This window comes from Quercus lobata, chromosome 7 (assembly GCF_001633185.2).
Source record: "Quercus lobata isolate SW786 chromosome 7, ValleyOak3.0 Primary Assembly, whole genome shotgun sequence".
Classification (NCBI taxonomy): Eukaryota; Viridiplantae; Streptophyta; class Magnoliopsida; order Fagales; family Fagaceae; genus Quercus; species Quercus lobata.
In genome coordinates this window covers 33,781,275-33,792,061 of record NC_044910.1, presented here as the reverse complement: position 1 = coordinate 33,792,061, position 10,787 = coordinate 33,781,275, and positions in this window count along the sequence as shown.

Below are 10,787 nucleotides of genomic sequence, written 5' to 3'. Positions count from 1 at the left end.
TTAAGTCAAAAATAAATTAGTAAATAAAAAGAGTCCTTGCATTAATACCATATGGGTTTGAGGAATATGTATCGGGACGGACTCAGGATTTTAAACTAGTAGGGGCCGAAGTATAAAGGAAAAAAAAAAAAAAAAAAAAAAAAAAACTCCAAATAGGCATCCATATATTATTAAAAAATTATAAATACACAAAATTGTTATTTCTAAATACATTAAGATGCGATCATCTACCAACAAAGACAAAAGAAAAACAAAATAATGTTTTTTTTAATACTAGGTAGGCTATAATATTTAAGATGCAATCATCTACAGTCAACTAGTATTTATACTAGTTTACTAGTAATTGCAAAAAATTTACCTTTAGCTTTTCCTATAACACATGATTTTTTGGTTCTTTGGTGTTAAAATAATTTTTTTTTGCTAAAATACAATCACCATTGTAAATGTTTTTATTGTTTTTGTTAAGTTTTCGGGTTGGATAGTTGCTATTTGAGTTAAACTACCTAGGCTGATTGGGATAAAGAAGGCCTAAGGTTTTGTGAGAAGGGGGGGGGGGGGGGGGGGGGGCAACTACAAAAATAAAACCCAACACCACATTAGGTCCACAAATGTGGGGATTTGGCTTCCATGCTCACCCAAACACAATTCTATTTTTAACTTTTTGACGAAACTGTGATGATATAATGTATGACGTGTATGAGAATATTTTGATGCATATGAGAGTGTTTAACTACTATGGAAAATTTTTATGGGTATTATGGTAATTTTAAGTTGGTACTCAAGAATAAAGATACCACCTATGTTTGTGTGTAAATATTAAAATTCCTATACTTCACTAAAAAAAAAATTATTTCTTTTGAATATCAACCCTTGAAATTGCTAACCAGCCTAGTTACTTGGTAATATATATACAATTATACATGGCAGCACACCAAAGGTCCAAAACCTTTCTTTTTCTGCAAACTTTTTGTAGTTAGGTTTTTTTTATAAAGTCCTTATTTTAATTGGTTTTACTTAGTGATAAATTTATTTGTATTTTTTATTCATTTTTAATATATTTTTCTAGTCTTAATTGTATTTGGGATAGAAAGTACTCGAGTCTCTTACTATTGTAAAAATTGCATTCTAGGACAACTCGCGACCTCAACGACCTACACATTTCGTGAGTAACACATGGCAAAAAAACTAGATTAGAGTGCGACTAGGCAAGTCGCAACCATTTCATGACCAGCCAAGTCGCGACGAGGTCGCGAACTGCATGATCGGTGTACTCTATTTTCTGATCTTTTTCTGTCCATCGTGATTTTGCCAACACACATTTTGTGTTCAAGATTATCGGATGGGATATATATAGCCCACTATTATGTGGTCTTTTTATGTAGTAAACTTTCTATATTTCTTTTTTTAAAAAAATTAAAGAATAAATAGTAAATCTTAGCCTTCTTCATTTTCCAAAAAATAAAGTTTATATATATATATAATGCTTTATTAAATAGTTTTTTGAACAAAGTTAAAATGTACAGATATATATCTAAAAAAGCGCACACAATCACAATTAATTTGTGTGTAAGCCAATGAATTATTGACATGTGTATTTTATTTTTTGAAAAATGTGCCTCCACCAAGTAAATTATGTCGGACATGGATTGTGACAAATCTCTTCATATGAAAGACATTTTCACAAATAATATCCAAAGTTTAAAATTAAAGAAGATTTGCAATTTGCTGGGTAATGAGAATTGTCTCTCTCTTGGAGGCAACCATTGGGAGACATTGGAAATTCCATTTCCGTTATCTAAGGATAGATCTTTTTTCCGCACAGGAATTGACAAACACATTTTTGGATTTGCTAGCTACTAAACTAGTTCTTATGGGGTTACTTACAACCTTCAACTTGGTGGTGAAGAATGGAAAGAATATGGTCCATTCATGTGTCATAAGTTGCTTCTTTATTGTTATTATTATTATTATTCAACACAAAAATTGAAAAAATGTTCATTTTGATAGTAAGCAATATCATTTCTAAGGTTACACTTATTTTTTTATTTTTTTTTTTTTTTGCGCTTTTTGACAAAGCTCAAAACATGTCTAGGCATATCTTTTTTTTAGTATGTTTTTATTTTTACTTTTTATTGAATGAATAAAATTAGTTGTTTGATCTTGAAGGAAATGATATGAACCATTATACACACGGTGTCACATTGTATGTGATTCTCAACCAATTGGTTAGACACTCAATAGCCACCCCAAAATAGCATTATTCATGAAGGACCCAACAACCTTCTTCTAGTCTCACATTAGCATTTCAACCATGTGTACATTTATAGCCCAATTTCATATGGAATTTCGAATTCTAAGGACATAACATTTGTAATCAATCTCTCTCTATAATTGCAAAATAAGGCCTAATCACAATCTATTGCAACTAATTTTGTCAATTATTTTGCAATTTCATGACAATATACTATTGTTTCACGATTATTATTACAATAAATTACAAATAATTGATAAAAATAATTCGAGTCAAGTTACAACAAATATATTCTTGTTGTAATTATTTATTACTTCATATTTTTCATGTTAATATATTCCAAAATAATTGCTATTGGGTTAAGCAATGATGTCTTTGTTGCAATAGGTTATCACTCAAAAATTTTGTTGTAATATGTTGGAAAAAATAATTAATATCAATTTATTACTATAATTTTTTTGTTTTAAATTATTTCTACAATATTTTCTAATGCAGTAACGTATTAAGTCTTCTATTGCAATAAAAAATTATAAGTTATTGCAACTAAATATTATTAATTCCCTCTTTCTTTGTATATAATTGTAAAATAAGGCCTAATTGCAATCTATTGCAATTACTTTTGTTAATTATTATGCAATCACATGACAATAGATTATTGTTTTACAAACTATTATTGCAATAGATTACAATTAACTGGTAAAAATAATTGAGTCAATTTATTGCAATTATATTTTTTTTTTTGTAATTATTTATTGCTTTATGTTTGTTATTGTAATAGATTACAAAATAATTGTTATCGGGTTATTGCAATAATATTTTTTTTGCAATAGGCTATCACTTCAAAATTTTTGTTGTAATATATTTTATAATATATGAAAAAAATTTGCGGATTGTTCTTTGTACTAACTCTAATATGAAAATTTTTCATACATCTAATTTAATCTTTTAGGATGCGTTGTTGGTAACTATTACTAGCTTCACAGTGATTCATTCTAATGAAGAAGAGTTCATGATGAGTAAGTTGAATGAGGGGATTTGCTTATGTGCAACAATATGAGTATCTAAAGAGTTCTTAAAATAAAAAATATACTCTACAAAGGTCACTGTGGATTTAGGAGGGATTCAGAAGATGACTTTGTTACGCATACAATAATGCTCACAGGAGATGGGACTACACATGACACTAGAGAAAAGTGTTTGCTTTTTAACAACTGCTGGGGAGTGATAGGGAGATGATGGATTTAGAAAAATACTATGAGAATAGATGGCGTACAATCCAAGAACCTATCGTAAAGAACTTAATCTACTAATTACTGTAGTTGAGTGTGGACCTATCAACTTAATGACAGTCATAGCTGGCAAATAGATATTTTCTGAAGTGTGAGTGCTGGTTATTATGCAAAATTTTTGCATACTTTAATGATTTGGCTTGACCATAATTTTTTTGCTTTGTGTATCTTCAACAGTTTTAGAGTTAAACTTAGCATAATTATTTACTTTGTGTTAGAATTCCATTCCATCTCCCTTGTGCATGTTTGTCATCTAAAACAATAAACATAATTGCAAGCTAGAGTTTAAAAAAAAAAAAAAAAAATCCTTCAAATAGGCTTCCATATAGTATTACAGTTCTCTTTGACACACAGTATTTTGCCAATTCTAGAACCTCACACACTAGTTTATTTTAAGTCAAAAATAAATAAATAAAAAGGAGTCATTGCATTAATACCATATGCGTTTGAGGAATATGTACATGGATGGACCTAGGATTTTAAGCTAGTAGGGGCCAGAGAAAAAAAAAAAAAAAAAAAATCCAAACAGGCATTCATATAGTATTAAAAAATTATAAATACATGAAATTGTTATTTCTAAATACATTAAGGTGCAATCATCTACCAATGTTTTTTTTTTTTTTTTTAATACTAGGTTGGCTATAATATTTAAGATGCAATCATCTATAGTCAACTAGTACTTATACCAGTTTACTGTAATTGCAAAAAATTTAGCTTTAGTTGCTCCTATAACACATGACTTTTTGGTTCTTTTGTGGTAAAATAGTTTTTTTTTTTGGCTAAAATACAATTACCATTGTATTTTTGTTAAGTTTTCGAATGGGATAGTTGCTATTTGGGTTAAACTAGTTAGGCTGATTGGGGAAAAGGGGACCCTAAAATTTTGTAAGAGGGTGCAACTACAAAAATAAACTATATAATAACTATATATATATATATATATATATTATATAAATTGGACCAGGGGGGCCTGGCCCCCCACCTAGGTCCGTCTTTGAATATGTAGACATTTGAACTGTAAATACAAGTAATTAATACAAGCTTACTTGGACCAAGTTAGATCAAGAAAAGAGGATGGAAACGACTATAAAACTCAACAAAGAGAGGACTTGCACCGGTACCTGAAAGAGCAGTTTTGAGAGAGAGATGGCAGTAGCACCATGCTTTTTGATTTGGATGGGCTATGGGCTTTATGGGAGCTTTATGCAGCCTTGCTCATGAATGATGGGCTAAGCCTCCTATTTGCTGATTGAGTTTCAAGTTTTAACTTTGCTAAGATTATTCCATTCTCTACCTATGAGATACTCTAGAACCCTATCGACTAATAATATGATGAATTATTCAGCCAAAAAAAAAAAAAAAAAATGATGAATTGAACTTGAAAACTCCAAATTCATGACACATTCTTCAAGTCTTTTAAACTTACCACCCAAGTGTCTCTGTTCAACCCACTTGCTATGCAACTTTTTTGGACGAATCTATACATGCATGCCAAAAGCATTGTATTTAAGTGATATTGTTGGATTCTCGTATAAAGGAATAAGCCAACAGAATAATATGTGCATTATACGCGCATATTTCTTTAGTGACTAGCTGAAGGCAAAGAAATTGATACTTGAATCAAAATCACCACACAAGATGAGAGAAATGCCTATGGGCCTAAAGGCCATTGGGTTTTCATCCCTTTCTTAATTTATTCTCATGTGGCTAATAAAAAAAATGAAGCTACATTTAAAAGAAATACGGGCTGGGCTCTATGATAATTTCGAAGTAGCCCAATTCCCGTTTTAATAAACAACTTCTCCGTTAGTTTAAAAGCCATCCTTATTCCTCCAAGTTGTAATCATTTAACACATTTTCAAATATGATAATTTATAATTGTACAATAATAGTTCTAGACTAAGTCTACCTTCTTCAGTCCAAAATAAAAAAAAAAGTTCTAGACTAAGGTAGGAGGATGTTACACTTTCGACATAACATGCATTAAATTAATGCGTGCCAAGATGTCTCTCAAGCATAATTTCTATACATATTGGTGCAACTTGTAATGAGATGTAATTATGGATTCAAAGAGTATTATTATTATTTTTTCCTGATGGGTGAAAAGCATGAAAGGGCCTTTAAATGTCCAAAATATTTATTAAAAAAAAAAAAAAAGAAAAAGAAAAGAAAAGAAAAGAGGCACGTTAAGTGAAGAATTTTTGTTTTGAGGAGGTGAAAAAATAGAGATCCTAAAATTTTCTAATGTATAAGTCATTTTCACACTTAAATTTTCAAACAAAGAGCATTAGGTATAAACATTTCTACAAGACGTTTGCTTGAAATGTTGATGGACCACGTTATCTAGTTAGAAATGGGAACTATATATATAATAATATTTTTCTTTGCAAATTGAATAAATGAAGGAGTCACAACAAATGCATTTGATTGCAAAATAGTATTACAGGATTTTTTTTTTTTTTTTTTTTTTTTTTTTTTTTTTTTTTTTATGTTGATGGACCACGTTATCTAGTTAGAAATGGGAACTATATATATAATAATATTTTTCTTTGCAAATTGAATAAATGAAGGAGTCACAACAAATGCATTTGATTGCAAAATAGTATTACAGGATTTTTTTTTTTTTTTTGGTTTTGTTTTGTTTTTGTTTTTGATAGGAAGTAATAATAAGAAAAACAGAGAAAACAAACAAGGAAAAGAAGAGTAAACTGATGTGCCTGCCAACCATGTCCACGTGTACTATAGCTTGATTGATGATGAATTCCAAGTTGATCCTTTAGGTCCACCCCACCTTCGACTTAATTTGTGCCTGCCAACCATGTGTGCTAAAATTTCTATACTCTTAAAAAGGCTTAAAATTGGTCCGCACAGGTTGTCTCGAATCTCGATTTTGATTCGACCTTATTAGGCTATTAGCTGCTTGGGTAATTAAGAAAAGCTTTTGTTAACAGATTCACACATTTGTTACGGAAGAACTTTTTTTTTTTTTTTTTTGATGAAGCAGTTACGGAAGAATTTAATAGGTCTTATTGTGTTAGAGAGTAATAAAATAAATAAATAGATACTTCTTTTATTGATTGAAATGTGACTACACTAAAAAAACTGATCAATTAAATTAAAAAAACTTACTCTCGCGTACCTTTGGTGCAGTGGTCACTCTACAAGTATAAGTACTTGTGGAGTGTGGGGGGTAAAGGTCAAGGTTCAAGTCTTCAGGAGTGAGCTTCACACACATAGACACTTTTTTTTTAGAGAGTTTCAACCTATGGCGTCTGCTCCTGATGATAACTCTTTATTATCAAACTAAGATACCAATTAGTTTTTGATATAAGCGGGACTGAACCCCAGATCTCTTATACAACTATCAGAGACTTTACCAGTTGAGTTAATTGGAACCCACACACACATAGACACTTAGATTAAATTAGAGTATAAATTCTATCTTGTAAAAAAAAAAAAAAATCAACTCAATCGTAATTAATGCCTTTTAGACATTTGTTAACTGAACTCATTAAGTAATTATCACAGGTTTATGTCAATGATACCATAATTTGGTAATGATTAATATTAGTTTTATGGGTCCAATTAATAGATACTCTTAGGATTTTTTTTAGTGGATCATTTTAAGAAAATTCTAATACTACTTTTATAAGAAATATAAAAAACTATCAAAAAAGTTAGTTAATTTTTTATTTTTCCATAATAATTTTATTATAAAAATAGTTTGCTAATAAATGCCATTAGGCACTCGTTAACTTTTCCCTAGTTTTATTACCAATTTTATTTGGTAAATCTTATAAATAATGTGTCAACTTCTAAACATAAAACAAGATTCTTAGTAGTGTTCTATGTCGTTTGAACCCCTATCCTCCTTCATTTACTATCTACCTATCTATCTTATGAATAAAACATAAAACAAGTAAGTAATAAATATATGACACAATCATATTTATTGTCAAGTCAATTTGTAAGACTTTTAGGTTATGTTTGGTAACAGTTTTTGTTTTCTATTTTCAAAAACTTGTTTTTGGGAATATAAAGAAAAAATATTTTCTTGTATTTTTGAAATCAAAAACATGTTTGGTTAGTTGAAATTAAAAAAAAAAAAGTTTTTTGAACAAAAAAATAGAAAATACTAAAATATGTTGTTACTAGGATTTGATCTTTAATGCTAACTCATTAATTGAGACAGAAAATGCGTGTTTTTATTGACTTTTGAAAACTAAAAATTGAAAACAGTCTTTTGCATGTTCTATGTTTCCTTTACAAATTGAGTTTTGAGAATAATTTTTTGTTTTTTGTCTATTTTAGATTGCCAAACAAGTTTTTTAGTCTCAAAAATAGAATTTTTTTTTTTGAAAATAAAAAATAAGGAGAAAAAACAGTTACCAAACATACCTTTAATATTTTATTATAAAAGTCATTCTTGGTGTAAATAAGAAAAAAAAAAAACTTTAAACAATTATATATCACTCAATATATTTTTATTAGATGTCTATTTTGATAATCTAATGTTGGATTATGATTTCTACTTATACCTCCATTTAAATTTTCAAAATGATTAGTGATAAATAACTGTAAGGACTCAATTTGTAACGACCCCAAATTGGTTTATTGGGTTTGAACGTTAAAGGCCCAAACAATAAATTTGTAGAAAGTGGGCTAAAAGGCTAGATCTTGATTATTGGACAGTAGTTAGTCATGGTGTTCATAATGATCGCACGGGGGTGGACTAAGTGTCCAAGAAGACTTTCTCCTTGGCACGGCTTAGGTGGCTCTGGTTCTTAGCCTCCGTCCGAGGAGTTTAATGATCTTATTGTTCTTTTTACTTTAGGGTTCAATGGTCCTGGAGATGATCTGCCTCTCCTTTTTTTTGGTTGCTTCCTTCTCCTTTTATACTAGCTTTTCTCCTCTCTTATACATCCACGTGTAGGTTTCGCTTTTTAGGGCTGATACTTGTCTTGTCAGCCTATACCCAAAGTGGTTGGGGGTGGTTGTAAAAGCTGAAGAGCATGGCCCTGTCAGGCACAGAGTACTTAATTGCAGTATTGGCAGCCTTTCCCTTGAACCGCTCCTACACTGTACTCGCCCTTTCTTTTGGAAGCGCTCTGGGGGTTGCCTTTGATGGCATGCCATTATTTCCTTCTAAATTTTGGGATGCCGAGGACAAGATCGCCCTCGGCTACACCCCTAGGCCATTTGGACTTTTGTTGCACGTCCTCGGCAATGTCTCTCCTCGGCTCGGGCCTTGGGCCCTAATGTAAAGTGGGCCGGGATCACAAATTCTCTAACCCTACAATAGCCTTTCAAAATCCTGCTATCCGGCCCCTCGGACGGAGAGGAGGGTTTTAGTGACATCGGGCCTATGTCACGGCTTACCAAGTCTTATCCTTCATCAATGCCGAAGCCTCTTCGTTTGCCTGGGACACGCTCCTGGTTATGAGACATTCTTTTAGTTTTACCCACGCAGCGTTCCTGCCGTTTCGGTGCACGAGGCGCGTCTTTAATAAGGTCTCTTTACGAGGCGACGCGAATCCAACGGCTGAAGACGGCTTTGGGAATTAAGCGAGACTTATCTCGATTGTAGTTTTTCTTGGAGATTTGTACAGATTAAATGCCGCCAGACTTGCCCCCCATATAAGAAGCATGGTGGGGGGTCATTTCCTTTATTTGCAGACCCTTTAAACTTTTCAAATCCCTAACCCTCCAGTTGTGCCCATAATCCCCATTACCAGTGTAACTGAGCCTTAGGGGGTGATATGGTCAAGGCCAAGATGGGGGTGAAGGGACCACACCCTCTCCAGAAGCCTTAGATTTTTTCAAGACTTAAGATGGCCCGGTCAGGGCAAGGGAAACAAAGACTCAAGACACTTCTTCCCCTTGATAAGGCAAGAAAGGAGCCTCTTCTTCCTTCAGCCAAAATTTGAAGTAGGTGGAGGTCGCATCAGATTTTTGGTGCGACAGCACTGAGATTTCTCATCGCCGGTACCATCCGCTCTCGCTCGATTGCTGCTAATATGATACTTGCTCGATTGCATTCAGAGCTGGTACGAGGACTTGGCATCCCCGCTTCTTCCTCTCTTCCATCACTGGTGCCACCCAGGTGCCTCTGCTTCTTCTTCTCTTCCATCACTCTTCTCTTCCATCACTAGTGCCATCCGAACGTGCTTAGTCGATGCTAGAGCAAAATTGAAGGATTTATCGTTCCCATGTATTTTTATTTTCATTATATATATATTTTTTGTTTTTCTTTTTGCTTCTGTAGTTAGCTTCTGGTATAGGCTTGGTTAGGCCCCTTATTGTATGCTGTACTACTTCTTTATCTAATAAAAGACAACTTTATCCCATTTTGCATGTTCTTTCTTTTCTGTAATAATTATTTTGCGACTGGATGTGCTGGTGCCCTTTTTCTTTCGAACAGTACTTAGGGCCGATGCCGTTGTTAACAAAGAATTATCACTTTGAACTTATTAAAACTGACGGGCATAATAATGCCAATTTCAAGTGGGTTAACCATATGAGACCAATCAGATAATAGCTAAATGTTCTGCATCGCATGTGGGGTGATCACCCGAGGAGGTATAACCTAAAATGAACTGTCTGAGGGGGTCACCAGGCGCTGGGGTACTTTGCCATGTTTCAGACGATATTCATAGTCTTAAGTTGTTTTGGGCATCCAGTCCGAGGACCGAGGTATGACTGTACCGGATTTAAACACTCGATTGTGTTAGTTTCCTTAGAGCTGGGGGTCCGAGGACCGCGCAGGATTTCTATTCTTTCTAGGACTTAAGCCATTTTCTAGTGGCTAGTTTCCCCCATAGGTTTGAGCCCGAGAACCATGCAAGACCTTGGTTCTGTCCAAAACTTATATATATATATATATATATATTTTGAAGTAGTTGGTTTCTCCATTGGTTTGAGTTCGAGGACCATGCAAGACCTTGGTTCTGTCCAAAACTTATATTTTTTTTTTTTTGAAGTAGTTGGTTTTCCCATAGGTTTGAGTCCAAAGACCATGCAAGACCTTGGTTCTGTCCAAAACTTATATTTTTTTTTGAAGTAGTTGGTTTCCACATAGGTTTGAGTCCGAGGACCATGCAAGACCTTAGTTCTGTCCAAAACTTATATTTTTTTTTTGAAGTATTTGGTTTCTCCATAGGTTTGAGTCCGAGGACCATGCAAGACCTTGGTTTTGCCTAAAACTTATATATATATTTTTTGAAGTAGTTGGTTTCCCCATAGGTTTG